Here is a 17,298-nt window from a genome sequence, read left to right on the forward strand (position 1 = left end):
AATATACCTTTATGAAAAAGATAAACTCTATCTTGCAGTCTTGTATTAATTAGTCAGTATCAATATGTACCAGTAATTATATTTAATTTTTCATAAATTAAGGGTCTTTGATGGATTATTTGAATAGTCCAGGTCTCAGAAGATCTTCCCTTCATGTAAACCTAAGGTTTGTGGAAGCATTCATGGTTATTCCTGATACCTTTCAAAATTTGGTTGCAGTTCTTGTTTCATTCTGGAGATCACACTCTCATGTATTGGTAAGTCTCTGAATGAATGATAAAAAATCTCCAGAAACTGTTAAAAGTTGTCTTAAATATCCTCAAAAGTACAGAATGAGCATGTCTCAGTGGAATGTGGAACTGTCCTCGTTTCCTATTTCTGAGTATCATAAAAATAATATGGCGGCAAAAATAACTGTGCTGTTGGATGTAAATAATAATAAGTGAAAATATTTTAAAATATTCACTTAGATATGTGGTGGTCTTGTTTCTAATGGAACCATTCATAAAAGCCTAGTAATCCAAGTGAAAATATCTTTCCAAGGAGAAATGATCTCCCTCTTCTTTGAACTCTAAAACACTTTGTCTGCACCTCTCTTAGGACAAGTATCAATTTTTGCCTTGACTTGCATTGACAGCTGCTTGTTCTTTTATCTCCTCTCACGCTAGTCTTTTCAAGGTCTCTACCATGGCTCTCTCTCTTCTACAAGGTAGATGAGAAGTCTATACACACAGCACACACATGTTCCATGAGCAGTCATTTTATGTATCTGAATTTTGTGGTTTTTTGTTTTTTTTTTTTACTGTAACAACAAAGCATTTTATAGGAGTATGTTACTGCATGGTTTCTTGAAAAACTGAAAATTTTACAAATTTGCTGGTAAAGTAAGTAAAATTTCTATTTCAATATTTGGGCCATTAATATAAGAAAAGTTTGTGTAAAGCTAATTATGTTGATGTTTTGAAGGCACTTCAGACCATAGTTGTTAAGAGTCTTATTTAAGTTGCGACAGTCATTTCAGTCTTATGACAGTCAGGAATTGATGGCATGTAGGAGGTAGCTAAGGTAGAAAAGGTTATTTATTTTACCCTGATCACACACAACAGTTGGGATTTTTGATAGTTGATTTATGCATGCTTTTTTTTTTTACTAAGACACTAAAGTGGCAAGTATATCATCCTCTCCATAATACATGAGAACATGCTGTAAATGTTATTTTTCATGTATAAAGCATGTACTTTCTTTTAAAAAAATAAGGAGCAATTTCTCTTCTGTGTTCTCAAAACCCTCTGATTATACTTCTGTTATAGCATTAACTGTGGAATTCCAGTGGTTTGTTTTCCTAACATAGTATACTTCCCACCTCAGTACTGTCATTGGGTGCATACCCCTCGATTAATAAGGAAACACAGCCTTAAGTGACACAAAATGTTTATTGAATGAATGAATAAGATGATTAACTGTAGTCTGTTGTGTTGTTGTTCAGTCGCCCAGAAGTTTCCGACTCTTTTTGACCTCACGGACTACAGCATGCCAGGCCTCCCTGTCCCTCACCATCTCCCAGAGTTTGCCCAAGTTCATGTTCATTTCATCAGTGATGCCATCCAGCCATCTCATCCTGTGACGCCCTCCTTTGTTTCTGCCCTTGATCAGAACTGTAGTTTAATTCCCATGAAATACAGTTGTGTATGGTTGCTTATGTTTTCTGAAGCACGGAGATTCTTAATCTCTTTGTTGATTATTAGTTGGTTCTATCAGATTCTCATAAAGGGTAATCAGTGAACATCCTGAAAACCAGTAACTCAGAAATTCTGGCTTCTGTGAGAGAGAGAAAGAAAGAGATTGAGAGAGAAACATGTCTGTCCATACCAGAACTTAGGATCAAACTTTTGTCTGATTCTAAGTTTTCCTCATTTATTGTGCAAATATATATTTTTGATCTATTAATTAAGACTTTACCCAATCCTGTCAACTCAGTCTGAATCTTTTGTAAAGCAGAAAATACTTCTACAAGTGTTCTAATTTGAATTTTATATATCATGTTTACTTAAAGCAATGTGCTCCTCTTAGTAAAGACAGTTCCGCATGAGAATTAAGCTAATCTGGCTATTCTGCAATTGCTGTAAATATTTCAAACCCAGTATTTCAGTAAATAGCTTTTAATTAGACCATTTTGTTATCATTTTAAATAGCTTTATTAAAATACAATTCACATTGGATGGAATTCACCCTTTTAACAATATAATTGACTGTTTTTATATATTCTCAGAGTTGAGTATAATCTTTAGAACATTTTCATCACCCTGAAAAGCAACTTTAATCATCACTCTCTCATCTCCCCCATCCTCCTTAGCATTTTGTTAACATTTTCACTTGAAGTTTCCTGTCTTAATATCAAAGGTTATTAATATCAAACCTTAACTCAAAGGTTCACACTGCCTATATGTGTATTTCAACCACCTATTTCTCTATTCCAGGTTTTCACATCTTACTGCAAGCTGTTAGTTTAAATGAACTCCATATTTAGTAATTTGAATATTATCATTTTATTCTTTCCTTTCAAGTAATAAAACTTACTACTTGAGGAGCAACTGTTGCTTTACTGACAGAGTTAAAATCATATTTAACTGACTCAATACCAGTGAATCAGTGTATAGTGATTAAATAGATATCTCTCCACCAAATTGAAGTTGGAATAAGTTGTACTGGGTGAATATATCTCTTATAGTTTGGATTATGTGTATTCAATTCATACTTCTTGGCCTAAGTTGTTCTTTATCATAGATTTAGACAGTTGCAAGAAAATTAAAGTCAGTCATAAAGCATCTTGAATTTTTCATAATAGGAAACCCCGTGTGGATGATCCAAGTACTGCATTTCAGACTCTTGTTGACTATGATGGCTACTCCATTTCTTCTAAGGGATTCCTGCCCACAGTAGTAGATATAATGGTCATCTGAGTTAAATTCACCCATTCCAATACATTTTAGTGCGCTGATGCCTACAATGTCGATGTTCATTCTTGCCATGTCCTGTTTGACCACTTCCAATTTGCCTTGATTCATGGACCTAACATTCCAGGTTCCTATGCAATATTGTTCTTTACAGTATCAGACTTTACTTCCATCACCAGTCACATCCACAACTGGGTGTTGTTTTTGCTTTGGCTCCATCTATTCACTCTTTCTGGAATTATTTCTCCACTGATCTCCAGTAGCATATTGGCCACCTACTGACCTGGGGAGTTCATCTTTCAGTGTCCTATCTTTTTGCCTTTTTATACTGTTCATGTGGGTCTCATGAAAAGAGTACTGAAGTGGTTTGCCATTCCCTTCTCCAGTGGACCACGTTTTGTCATGACCCGTCCGTCTTGGGTGGCCCTACACGGCATGGCTCATAGTTTCATTGAGTTAGACAAGGCTGTGGTCCATGTGATCAGATGGGTTAGTTTTTTGTGATTATGGTTTTCATTCTGTCTGCTCTCTGATGGAGAAGGATAAAAGGCTTATGGAAGCTTCCTGATGGGAGAGACTGACTGAGAGGGGAACTGGGTCTTGTTCTGATGGGCGGGGCCGTGCTCAGAAAATCTTTAATTATCTGTTGATGGGCAGGGCTGTGTTCCGTCCCTGTTATTTGACCTGAGGCCAAACTGTGGTGGAGGTAATGAAGATCATGGGGACCTCCTTCAAAAGGTGTCATGCACGCGCTGCTGCACTCAGTGCCCCCAGCCCTGCAGCAGGCCACGGCTGACCCACACCTCCACTGGAGACTCCTGGACACTCACGGGCAACTCTGGGTCAGTCTCTTGTGGGGTCACTGCAGAATGATCTCTGTTCTTTTCCAAGGCAAGCCATTCAATATTATAGTAATCCAAGTCTGTGCCCGACCAGTAATGCTGAAGAAGCCGAAGCTGAACGGTGCTATGAAGACCTACAAGACCTAGAACTAACACCCAAAATAGATGTCCTTTTCATTATAGGGGACTGAATGCAAAAGTAGGAAGTCAAGAGATACCTGGAGTAATAGACAAATTTGGCCTTGGAATACAAACCGAAGCAGATCAAAGGCTAACAGAGTTTTGCCAAGAGAATGCACTGGTCATAGCAAACACCTTCTTCCAACAACGCAAGAGAATATTCTACACATGGACATCACCAGATGGTCAATACAGAAACCAGATTGATTACATTCTTTGCAGCCAAAGATGGAGAAAAACAAGACCAGGAGCTGAACAATAATAATAAAGGCTGTGCTTTTTTTTAGAATTGATGCTTTTGAACTATGGTGTTGGAAAATACTCTTTAAGAGTCCCTTGGACTGAAAGGCGATCCAACCAGTCCATCCTAAAGGAAATCAGTCCTGAATATTCATTGATGCTGAAGCTGGAACTCTAATACTTTGGCCACCTGATGCAAAGAACTGACTCATTGGAAAAGACCCTGATGCTGGGAAAGATTGAAGGCAAGAGGAGAATGGGATGACAGAGGATGAGATGGTTGGATGGCATTACCAACTCGCTGGACATGAGTGTGAGTAAGCTCCAGGAGTTGGTAAAGGACAGGGAAGCCTGGTGTGCTGCAGTCCATGGGGTTGCAAAGAGTCAGACACGAGTCAGACACAACTGAGCAACTGGACAGAGCTGATGTGGATGATAAGCTATGTTGTATATTAATAGTCTGTTTTGATTAATAGAAGTGTTATAGAAATCACTCATCAGAAACACATGAAATTATCTTTTTATTTGTGTCATTTACACTAAGTTCTTGCTAGCACAGAGCACTTCTGAATTAAAATCTCTGCAGAGAAACAGAAAATGCATAATGTACTAATGAATAATACATTAACAGCCTTATAGTCAAGATCACTGATAAACAAATTGGTAGCCTAGTGTCTGGGGACACATTAGGTTGCTGACTCCATTTGATAGAGGACTTTTTGGACTTGTCTACTATCTATGTCTCAAGTGCCATAGAAACAAATTTAATAAATTCCTTATCTAATTTAAATGAGGATTTAGGTAAATCCATGATGAGCCTATGCTACTTCTTTCATGTCTTTGTATATGCTTTGTGTACCTTTCTTGTATCCTTTGTATACACTTTGCATAAGTTGTATCACATATATATTCTTGCTCCTCATTGTGACATTAGGGACAGGAATGGATTACTAAAGTACATCTATGAAGGGTTGACTTCTCTTTATCACTTCAATTGGTAAAGTTACCTTTATATTTTGGTTTCCTTAAAGCAATAAATTTAATTTTGAGTAAAGCATTCACCAGTAAGAATTAAGTAGTAGATTATGATCTTACTTTCACTGAGTTTATAATCCTTACATATTTTTGAATAGAAGCTGATTATACCACTAGAATGCTAGACTGTAAACTTCATTAAAGGATGGGCATGTCTGTTTTATCTGTCCCTAGCACCTAATGTAAGAACATAATGGTTGTTGTTAAATGTTTGTTGAATAAATGAATGAAAATGTCAAGCAACAGTGGGCAGCAAGAAAGTACTCTGCAGTTAAGAAAACAGTGACTACTCTAGGTATTTCAAAAAGAAATGTCTTTAAAACAAAGATTTCATCATAAAAATTATTGGACAGATTGGAGGAGCAAAAGAAGAGGGTGATGGTACCCAGAGACTTATAACTTGAGGAAGCTATTCCTGTCTACCTCAATGCCACCCAGAGCTGGAGGAGTAAAAGATAGGAATGTAGAATTGCCTAGAACCTGTCAATCCATAGCAACCCCTGGCATTGCTGGATCTCTACCTCTGCCAGAGGCAGAGATCTCTGCCTTTTCAAAAGTAAACTTTCTGATAAATGATAATGTAATACATTGTATGTATGTACTGTATAGTGCAAATTTAAGTTCTGGTGTAATGTTTATTGGACATGGCGATCTGTATAGAATGTGATTCTTGTGCTGCCTGGGCATTTTGGTATTTCATTTGTTTAGAGACCACAGTCTTTTGATTTATCCCTTTGTAAATTGGGGGGGTGTTTTATTAGTATCAACACAGGAATGTACATTTATTTAGTACCTACTCAGTGCTAGGCACTGTGTTAAGTATTAGGAGTATAAAAATTAATTTTTAAAGTACAGCTTGTAATATATAAGTAAGTATACCTGACGTGACACTTGTATTTTCATGTAAATATATTCAGACCATGTATGTACTTAACGGTTCAGACCTGCCATTTTACTTTAAATAGCACTAGTTCTTCGTCTCAAGTTGTACTATTCTTGAAGAAAAAGGCAGGATGACATAACTGCATATCTGATGCAGTCTACTGACTGTTAGGCAGTGCCACTCAGAGGCCATCTGAAATATGATAAGTATATTTCTCAGCAGACTAGAGAAAAGATGACTTGACAGAAACAGATTTACTTAATATAATGCACATTCTGAGAAGACATAATCATGTCTGTGAGGATCCAGTAGCTTACAAAGGTTAAATATATACTGCTTTCTGAGATTATAGGCATACTTACTTACTAGGGCTTAGAAAACATGAACATAAGATCATACAAAAATCTTACATTCTCATCTCTTCTTTGAACTGTTCTATGTTCAAACTGTTCTAAATTGGCACCTATATGATGATGCCACAGGAATCCTTGTAAGTTCCAATTAAGGAAAAAGAAAAGTAGGCTTTTTTGTTCAGAGGCATAGCAAGCAATATATGATATCCATTGGAAGAAAAATTGCCTTTCCTAGAAAAAGCAGTATATCTTCATTTCTTCCTTCCCCTCCTCCTTCATATTTTACTCCTTTTTCTTTTGTATGAAATTAATATTATTGAACAAAGATGGCTGATTAATGATAAATGCAGTTAAAAAAAAAAATCTGTCCAGCTTTCAATCCTCTATACAAATACCCAATTGAAGCCACTGTTTCATTTAGCAGGACTATGTATTAAAAGTTAAAATGGTGTTTAAAAGTGTTTTTCGCTTGGCATTATGAAAAGAGGCATGAGACCTCTTCCTCTCCTGCCATGCGTGAACCCTGTGTCCTGTGACTGCCACATATTCATTACCTTGAAAATCGTTGCATTCTTTTTATGCCTCCTTTGCTCAGTTGGTAGACTCTAAGCTTTTTCATGGAGGAGAGTCTGATCCTGTGCTAGATCGGTTTGTGTCCTTTCTGCTTCATATGTAGAAGATGACTGGTAAATTGATTCTTCTTTCTCCCACTTCCAATCAGTAGCCAAGGCTATTGTTGCTTTTACTTGTAAATATAGGTTTTAGCCAGCCCTCTTACCTCTCTATATGAATTGTCACTGACAGTGCTGACTCCTGAATCATTTCCCCTACTTTTTTTGTTTTTATCTTAACCCACTCCAGTCTATCCATGATATATAGGTTCTAGCATGTGCTTTCAAAAGTGGGGGTGGGGGGTGGGGGGTGGAGAGTGTGTCTGTCACTCTGCTTTAAAACCTTTTGGCAGCTCTCTGTTGTTTTAGAATAAGATTTAGATTCTCTGTCTTTGAATACAAGGTTTTCTGAAAAGTTTGTTCTCTTCCTACACCTCTGACATCCTCTCTCAACATTTCCCCATCACATCACACTCTTAACCATTTTCAGCAGCTTATTATCCCTTGAGTAGACCTTATACCCTCTAATTTCCACACACCTCATCGCCTGGAACGCCTTACTGTCTCCCATTCAGTGCATTTGCCTCCCTCAACCATACACACACACACACACACACACACAGACACACACACACAGACACATACACAGACACACACACACAGACACACACAGACACACACACACACCACCACCACCACCACCACCCCCACCCTGTAATCAAATACTTCTACCTGGATGACTTCTTTTGAGGTTCACCTCTGGTATCGCCTCGCTGTCATTCTCATCTTCACCCAGACAGGTTACGTACTTAACTGTGTAAGCCCACAGTGTACCCTGTACCTCCATCATACTGTTTAGTCACTAAGTTGTGTCTGGCTCTTTGCGACCTCATTGACTGTAGCCTGCCAGGCTCCACTGTCCGTGGAATTTCCCAGGCAAGAATACTGGAATGGATTCCTATTTCCTTCACCAGGGAATCTTCCCAACCCAGGGATGGAACCTGTGTCTCCTGCATTGGCAGGTGGATCCTTTACCACTGAGCCACCAGGGAAGCCCCGTACCTCCATCATACACAAAACTCACCACCCTAGGTCGCATTCATCTGTTTTTGAGTCTTTCTCAGTAGAATGTGAGGTCCTTGAAGATAGGTCCTGATCCTCTGGGCTTCTGTATTTCTGCCATTTAGCAAACATGCAGACAGCTGGCAGGCAATAAATGTTTGTTCAAATAAACTGAATGGTTTGTTGGCTTGTCTTGTCATCCATTCCTTGCCTTAATGCAAAGATGCCTGGACATTCAAGAAATGCTTGTCAGGGCCAAATAGCTTACTTAACAGAAGTGGCCAATTTGGCAGATTTGGTAATACCAGAAAAGAGTTCTGGGAATTACCTCACAAAGTCAGTCTATTCAGAGGAAAAAATTGGTGTTATCTTGAAGAATTGCAACAATGACTTGTGTTTGCTTTCATCCATATATCCCAGTTTTATTTCAACTGAGGATAGAAGGAAGCTGGAGAATATTTTTATCTTAAAAAAGTCTATATATAGTTTACATCATTTACTTCTTAACCACAAATCCAAAGTACAGACATTAGTTATTAGTTAAGTTTGATTCTTTGCTGTCCTTCAATTTGGTCTTCTAAAGCACCAACTACAGTTCCTTATATATTCTGGGTACCAGTTAGATTGTTTGTCGAATTGATATAACAAGCTTGTTCATATATGGACCCAAGAAAATAAATTGTAAAATATACCATAAAAAGCTAGTAAAGTTGTAAAGCACATAACATTTGCCAGACTACCCAAAATGGCGCTTAAATAAGGGAACATTTTCAAGTTCCCTCTTAATCCCAAATTCTTAGTTTCTATAATTCTTTTCTGCCTCTTACCATTTACTCTTAGCTTCTTGAGGAATGGATTTTGTTCAAAGCTTCGGTAACCTTATTCTTAAGAACAATATAGAGCCATTCCTTATCTGGAAGTGTATAGTTTATATGTCTGTAATGCTCTCTTCTTGTCTAGGGAAACCTCCTGGCACTAATCTGTGTCATTGCACTCACCTTACAGACGTTTAATTCAGTGAAACAGTTTTGTTTTTCAGTGCACAGTATGTAGAGAAGTAATATGGTGTGATGGTTAAAGCTCCAGATTCTAAAATTAGACCTACCTGAATATGAGTCTAGATCGGCCCTTACTAGTTATATAATCTTAAAGTTGCTTGTCTTCTCTGAGCTTCTGTTTCCCCATGTAAACAGGGATGGTAATTGTATCAACCTCATTCTATGAGACACTACTTGCAAGGCAGCACTTAGGAGAGTGCCTGGTGCGTGTGTGTACACGCTTTAAAATGTTAGTGAATTTTTCATGTGCCAAGCACAAGGAAAATGGCAGTAATTAAAGACAAATACAGGCCCGTATAGGCAGTTAACAGTTAATTATAATAAAAGAGTGTGATGAGTTTTTTAGGACGTATTAAGGAAATACAGAGTTGTTTGTGGAAATAGTCAGAAGACTATAGCCTTGAGGCTCTTTGGAGGAAATAATATTAAAGCTGTGACTAATGGAATGAGAAGGTAGACTCAGATAAAATAAAGATATTTATGAAAGAAATTATATGTTAGTGAAATTTTGAGATACCAGAAAGACTCTAGGATATGTCCTCTCAAGAACTTTAAGGGTCTGCTCTTATGGATACTGAGGTTTCCCAAGTGGCTCGGTGGTAAATAATTTGCCTACCAATGCAGGAGACTCAAGAGGCTCTTGTTCGATCCCTGGGTCGGGAAGATCCCTTGGAGTAAGGATATGGCAACTCACTCCAGTATTCTTGCCTGGGAAATCCCATGGACAGAGGGTTGCAAAGAGTCAGACACAATTGAGCACACACATACATGTTATGGGTATTAGCACTGAATGAACTGGAAGTGAAATGTGAAGGCTGAAAAAAGCATAGGCCCTTAGCAGGTAGGAACTAATATTTGTTTGATGATGTTATATTAGGTAATTAGCTTAAGAAGCAGGGATAATATAAAGAAGATATGACAATTACTAACGTTTATGCAGATCAATTTATTTAATTCTCTTAATAACCTTTCAAGGTGGGAATTTTGTGGCCTCATTTGTAAGAACACGGAGGTATGGAGAGGATAAGTAACTTGTCTGATGTTATGCCTAATAAGTGAAACGGGGATTCAAACCACAGCAGCATTAATCCATAGGCCATGCTAGTAGTTTCTAAATGGTAAATATGACATGGCTTGCATCTAATTCACATACCATAAAATTCACCCTTTTAAAGTATACAGTTCAGTGGGCTTTAGTATATTAACAAGTTTGTACAGTCATCACCATTGTCTAATTCCATAACATCATCACCCCCATACCCCATTTTCCCCTCCCCCAGCCCCTGGCAACCACTAACCTACTTTTATCTCTATGGATTTGCCTATAGAATTATTTTTTTGCAGTGACCTTATATCGAGGCCTTGTTAAACTCGCTTATAATTTTTTTAGAGGTTTTTGGAACACTCATCTGGATTTTCTACATAAATGTTCAAGTTGTCTGAGAAACGGAATATACAAATAGACAATAGCCAGCCCATCTGTAGCAGTGACCTACAACCTCTGAAGCAGTCAACCCAGAATGGTCAGAAGTTGATCAGTGACTGCCAGTGTCACTGGTTTTTGATCCTGCTTCTTGCTCAGGACCAGCCAGACAAAGATGAGTGTGCTCCTCAAGCCACCAATTAGATGCCCCTTTGTAGTTAACCTGCCTCTGGCTTCCCCATGCCAACAGCCTCCAACACTACATACTTGAAGCCATCTCTTTTCTTCTTTATAAAGCTTTCCCATCCCTCTGTCTGATTTTGAGTCTCTGCCAAGTGTAAGTGGTTGACTGTCTGTTATAGCAAACTCTGAATGAATAACCTCTGTTGTTTAAAAGTTAGTCACACAGTCATGTCCCAACTCTTTGTGACCCTATGGACTGTAGCCTGCCCAACTCCTCTGTTCATGAATTCCCCAGGCAAGAGCGCTAGAATGGGTGGCCATTTCCTTCTCCAGGGGATCTTCCCAACCCAGGGATTGAACCCCGGTCTCCTGCATGGTAAGCAGATTTTTTACCAACTGAGCCACTAGAGAAGCCCTAGTTCCTTAAAAACAAGCAAACACACACTATTTGTGCCACTAGGAACTCGCAATCTGAAAAATCATTTCTGCCCATCTTTCTCAAAGCCCTCTCCCTGTCCCTGATGAAAAGGCTAGGTTGTACGCCTTTTAATGTTTACACGTGAATGTCTCCAGAAGTATGGACTCGTTTTAGGATCTTTACATTTCTTTTTTAACTGATGACTTTACTTCTCCATAATGGGAGGACATGGACTTGCATGCTGACTTAAAACTAAAACACACCTCAGACTAAGGCTGTGTAAATATAAGTTGATCAGCAAATTTCTCTTTAGATGAAATTGAGTATTCCTTGTAAAAAGATATATATATATATGCCTTTTTATAAAGAAATAAGATTCTGTAATGTTCTGGTGTTCTCCGGACTTAATGAATCCTCTGAGTTTTGTTTGCCTTGAATAAGCAGACTTTTAAACATCTTAGTTCACCTTTAGGAAAGGTCTTATCTTACTCGCACTTGCTAAAAGCGGTAGCTTAGAGCATCTCTAATGTAACAGTTCAGTGGGGCAGCATTAACCCTTCAGCAAACATGATCATACTTGCTTAGCAAAATCAAGAAGACCAGATACTCTGAAAAAGTCTTTCACATTGTTCTCTACATAAGAACATCTTGTTTGCAACATCTTAATGGGGAACAGAAGCTCTGTGTAGTAAAGCAGTTTTCATTTCATTTAACTGAAGTATGAAAAGAAAAAGTGAAAGTCGCTCAGTTATGTCCAACTCTTTGCAACCCCATGGACTGGTCCATGGAATTCCAGGCCAGAATACTGGAGTGGATAGCCATTCCCTTCTCCAGGGGATCTTCCCAACCCAGGGATCAAACCCAGGTCTCCCACATTGCAGGCAGATTCTTTACCAGCTGAGCTACCAGTTCAGTTCAGTTCAGTCACTCAGTCATGTCTGACTCTTTGCGACCCCATGAATCACAGCACGCCAGGTCTCCCTGACCATCACCAACTCCCGGAGTTCACTCAAACTCATGTCCATCAAGTCAGTGATGCCATCCAGCCATCTCATTCTCTGTCATCCCCTTCTCCTCCTGCCCCTAGTCCTTCCCAGCATCAGACTCTTTTCCAGTGAGTCAGCTCATCGCATGAGGTGGCTAAAGTATTGGAGTTTCAGCTTTAGCATCAGTCCTTCCAATGAACACCCAGGATTGATCTCCTTTAGAATGGACTGGTTGGATCTCCTTGCAGTCCAAGGGACTCTCAAGAGTCTTCTCCAGTCAGGAAGCAACAGTCAGAACTGTACATGGAACAACAGACTGGTTCCAAATAGGAAAAGAAGTACGTCAAGGTTGTATATTGTCACCCTGCTTATTTAACTTATATGCAGAGTATATCATGAGCCACCAGGGAAGTCCACAAATACTGGAGTGGGTAGCCTATCCCTTCTCCAGCAGGTCTTCTTGACCCAGGAATCGAACTGGGGTCTCCTGCATTGCAGGCAGATTCTTTACCAGCTGACCTACCAGGAAAGCTAACTAAAGTATAAATTAATACAGTCATCTTGAAGTCCAAAATCTGAAAAGCTGCTCATTTTTGCCTTCTTCCTTGCCATGTTTTGTATTGGATAGTCTCTTTAGTAACAGATTTAGCAGTGATTTTATCTCCTCTATTTTCCCTCTATACTTGAGATGCTGGAGAACCAGGAGGGGCTGAACCAGAGTGCAGACTCCAGATAATCCATCTGGGAAATGAATTGCCTGTGATCACTAGCTATTTCCCCCCCTCATTTCCTTTGGACTAAATTAAGCAGACACAGTGCTTCCTAGCAGGATCATTTCTAAAATCAACTGTACCTGACTTTCTTAGTGTCCTATCGCAAGGTTGTGTGTTTTTGTTTTTTTTTTAATTGAAGAATAATTGCTTTACATAATTTTGTTGATTTTTGTCTCAAGGTTTTTAACCTTGCTACTTATTGGGGAAAAAATCTTGCAATAAATATCCTATCCTGGGCACAGGTAGAGAAGGCATGCTTTGAAGACTCTGAAGCAGTATCATGCTCCAGTTGGAAGTCTTTGCTGGATTTCATTGATAACCAGAAAGGAAAGGGTTTTGAAAGCCAGCCCTCTGCCGTAAAAAGTACTGAAGGCTGGTTGGGACTGGAGCTGCAGGGGGAGCCCATCCTGGGCCACCTGGGGTCTCTTCTAACCCTGGTCCCACATTCCCTTCCTTCTTACCTAGGGCCTGCTGCCCTCCTGCTGTGTGCACATTTCTTCCCATTTCCTGACAGTCTCAAGAACTTCGTCACCAGATAAAAGTACTACTCGTATTTCAGTCCCTCAGAATCTAGTTAGGTCTCATTTCCTTTTTTATTTACTTGTGATAGTCAAACTTGGCATTCCTTTACATTCTCCGAGTCTGGATTATTTCAAGAATTTAAAAAAAATTTTTTTTAGTTGCTAGTGAATGTTAATATAAGAGCTCAGGATTCCCTCTCTAATGCTAAAAGTAACTTCACCATGTCTTCACAATAACATGGAGCTCAATGCAACGTGGGTTTCCAGATTTGATCCTGGAACAGGAAAAGGGCATCAATAGAAAAACTAGTGGAAATCAAAATGAGGTTGTAGTTTTAATTCCTAGTATAGTGTAATTTACACTATAAGTTTTGATAAGTGTGCCGTGATATTAATATGAGGGAAGGCTCAGCTAAAGTATATGGGGACTCTCTACTGTCCTTGTAACTCTTTAATCTGAAACTATTTCAAAATAAAATATTATTTGAAATTTTAAAATAGCATCAAGTCCAAGATGTTACAGAACTGGGATGTTTAGTGCTAAGTGTGCTGAAAGTCCAGCATATTCCTATAGCCACACACTAGATTTTCTCACAACTTTCTTGGTGTAGATACACTGTGCCCTTGAAAGTCAGATAAACCTCGGCTTGAACCCTGGCTCCACCACTTGCTAGCTGTAAAAATTTAAGCAAGTAACTGATTTCTCTGTTTCATTAATGGGATAATGATTCAGACCTCGTCATCACTGCATTAGGCAGGGATGTTTTGAGGGCTTAGATAGCAGCCTACTGCCTGCCCCATGGTAAGCCCTTGAATTTGTCACTTTCAGCCCTCCACGTTGGCACTTTGAGAAAATTGCTCTCCCCCTCCCTTCTTTAGCACTTCAAGGGCCTGGGTCATTACTTTCCTTGAGAACTGGGGGGAGGGGATGAATGCCAGGTAGGGCAGGACATCAGCAAAGATGTCAACAAAGGCCTTGCCATTGCCCTTCACATTGCTGGCTTTTCCTCTCTGGGCCTGTCCTCTTCAGGCAGGCCCCAGGGCTGGCCTTGCCTTATCAACCATAGTTTCTAGCTTACCTGTATCCTTGCCTTGCCTTTCCCAGGCACATGAATGTTTCTAAGCCCTTTTCTCTGTCATTGTGGATTCATGGGTTTGCTTTCCTCGAAAGAGAATTTCTGATGTTGAAGCCCAGAAACTAGGCTGTACTTTTATACTCAGCAGCTATTTATTGAAAACCTATTTTTTGCTAGACCCTGTATAAACATCCCAACTGTCAAAGAGCTCACAGTCTACCTTGAGATTAAATAATCACTATGATCTACTTTGCAATTAAATTTTAATAGAAAAATCAGTCAGAAAGTGCAAGTGTTACCGTGGAGTGAGAACAGAGCCCTCTGGGAACACTCGTCTCCATTTCCCTGCCATCTCAGTGAACAAGAGCCTCTGAGCTCTCAAGGTCCTGCTCCTTGGAGCTGCTGGACTGAAGGAGTTTGTCCTTGTTACTAGCTCTTGTCTGTATCACTCACTTATCCCAAACAGATTCTCCTTGGTCTCATGGTCCTGAGTTTCTTTTGCTTCCCAACTTTGCTTCCTGCATCTAGAATGGATTAGATGCAGGAACAAGGAAAACAAGGAACTGCTGTAGTTGGACTCTTCAAATTCTCCCATAAAGCACTGGGTAGCCTGGAAGTTGGGAAAGGTGGGAGATTAAAGGAGTTGCACAGGGAACCTCTTATGTAGGTCCTTGACTGAGTCCTTTGTCTTTTAGTTTGATAGCATAACTCAGAAAACTGTTCGCGTCGACCCCTGTCGTGTCCTGAAGACCTCATCCTCTGTGCGTACAGCTTCTTGGACATCCCCTCATCATAGCGCTTACTTCACAGCGTTGCACTGGTCTGTATTAGGTCTGTCTCTCGCTGTGGCTACGAGTGCTGGGCCTGGCCCAGTGCCTGCGCTTGGCAGCTTTGTGGAGCGTGAAGATGAGGGAAGATCAAAATAACTTTATTGCGAGTTTTGTTGGATTGCAGTCATAAACTCTATACACTAATCTTCAGTCGTCTGTCTCACAGCGGTTTAAAGAGAAGGAATGAGAGCGCTCAGGCCTTGTGTCCTGCTTTCATCCTTCATCTCCTGCACCACCCCCTCTTACTCACCCTGCCCTCGCCTCACTTAGTCCAAACAGGTCAAACATGGCACAGTTCAGCTCCCTCAGGGAGAGCCTTGCAAAGGGTCCATGTTCCGATTAGCATCACAAAGGAATGGTTTGTCTCATCTTGAGAAAGCTTTTCCAGCCTCTTTCAGCACCACTTACCTTATTACCCAGACCGTCAAACTGTGGATTATGATTTTACACCACTTTTTGGCACCACAGTCACACAAATTTACAACTTCCTTGTGATAATCTTAATCCCAGAAACTGATTCTTTCAGATGTGAATGTCTATAGCTGAAAAGCTGAGCCAAACCTTTATGTAGATATAGGAATATGAAGAAGCCAACATTAGAAGGCTTAGGAGAGAAAAATCATACACAGTAGAAGGAGTCTCAGTTCACTATGCTTGCTTCTTTTAAGCTGACAATAACCAGTGAAGATCGTAGTTGAGTAGAGGTGATGTCCTTTAAGTGTTAGGAAACTTTTCCATATGGGAAACCAACCATAAAAAAATTCACCCCAGAATCTTTTTGTTTCTATAAATTGGGCTGCTAAGTTCTGAATTTGTGGACTTGCCAAAACCTGCTTGCATTGTCTCTAAACAGGTCTTAAGGTACCACCAGATGCTCCAAACAAATCTAGCCTATCCTGCTAATGAACATGAAAACAGTTTTCCCCATCTGCTGCCTCTGTCTAAAAGGCTAGGAAGGCCTTCCTCTCTGATCACAAAGAACATAATTACTGTCTATAGAGAAGTCAAGTACAAAGGCCACCAGCCTTTGCAGGCCACCAAAGATTAACAGCTGCCTCTCCTTTAATTGGGAGAGGTAATAACAGTTACTCTAGTCAATAATTGAATGGATTCCTAGGCCATGTAATTCAGATTGAAGCTGTCATTTTTTTGCTGGCCTTTAGCTAAACTGGGTTATTAGAATGGAGCCTGTAAGCCTATTAGTCAGTTGTCAGTCTCACAATGGGAGGGAGCAAAGGAAGGCAGAGCTATTAAGGTGTTAGGTCAGGTATTGAATACACAAGCAAAACCACAGGTTTCCAGTTTAGAGGCTTTTTTTTTTCTTGCTCAAATCAAAATGGTGAAGCTCTTTATGAAAGTTCTGATTTCATAATTTCTATCTGAATGCAGAGTGTTTGGGAAAGGTGTGTCAGTAAAAAAGAAAAATACCTAGTTCACTTTTCTAGTTGAGATGTTTTCAATCAGTTAACAGACTTTGCTTGGTGTCTGTAGTATGTGCATCCTGAATTTGACCCCGACTGAGAAGCAAAGGGAGGGGAGCTTAGGCTTCATGTAGTACATGAACACAGAAAACTCTGGGATAACGTCAAATGTGAGAAGGGCCATGAGAGAATTACAAAGACGAATACCTTTGACTTTAGTTGAGGGGATTTGGAAAAACATTATGAATGATTTGATCTGGGTCTTAAAGGACTGAGAGATTGCTGTTTGAACGTTACAAGCTGAGAAGGGGACAGGATGGATAGAGAGAATTTGTTGTTGTTCAGTCACTCAGTTGTGTTGGACTCTTTGTGACCCCATGGACCACAGCACGCCAGGCTTCCCCATCCTTCACTGTCTCTCGGAGTTTGCTCAAACTCACGTCCATTGA

The 17,298-nt window shown here is 39.7% G+C and overlaps 1 protein-coding gene across 4 annotated transcripts in view; it reads left to right on the top strand.

Annotated features, from left to right (window-relative positions):
• SCAPER (S-phase cyclin A associated protein in the ER) overlaps nucleotides 1–17,298 on the top strand; it is a 420,138-nt gene that overhangs the window by 245,920 nt on the left and 156,920 nt on the right. The window lies entirely within an intron of this gene.

Source organism: Moschus berezovskii, chromosome 21 (genome assembly GCF_049115385.1).
Source record: "Moschus berezovskii isolate FMDL1 chromosome 21, NW_MosBer_1.0, whole genome shotgun sequence".
NCBI lineage: Eukaryota > Metazoa > Chordata > Mammalia > Artiodactyla > Moschidae > Moschus > Moschus berezovskii.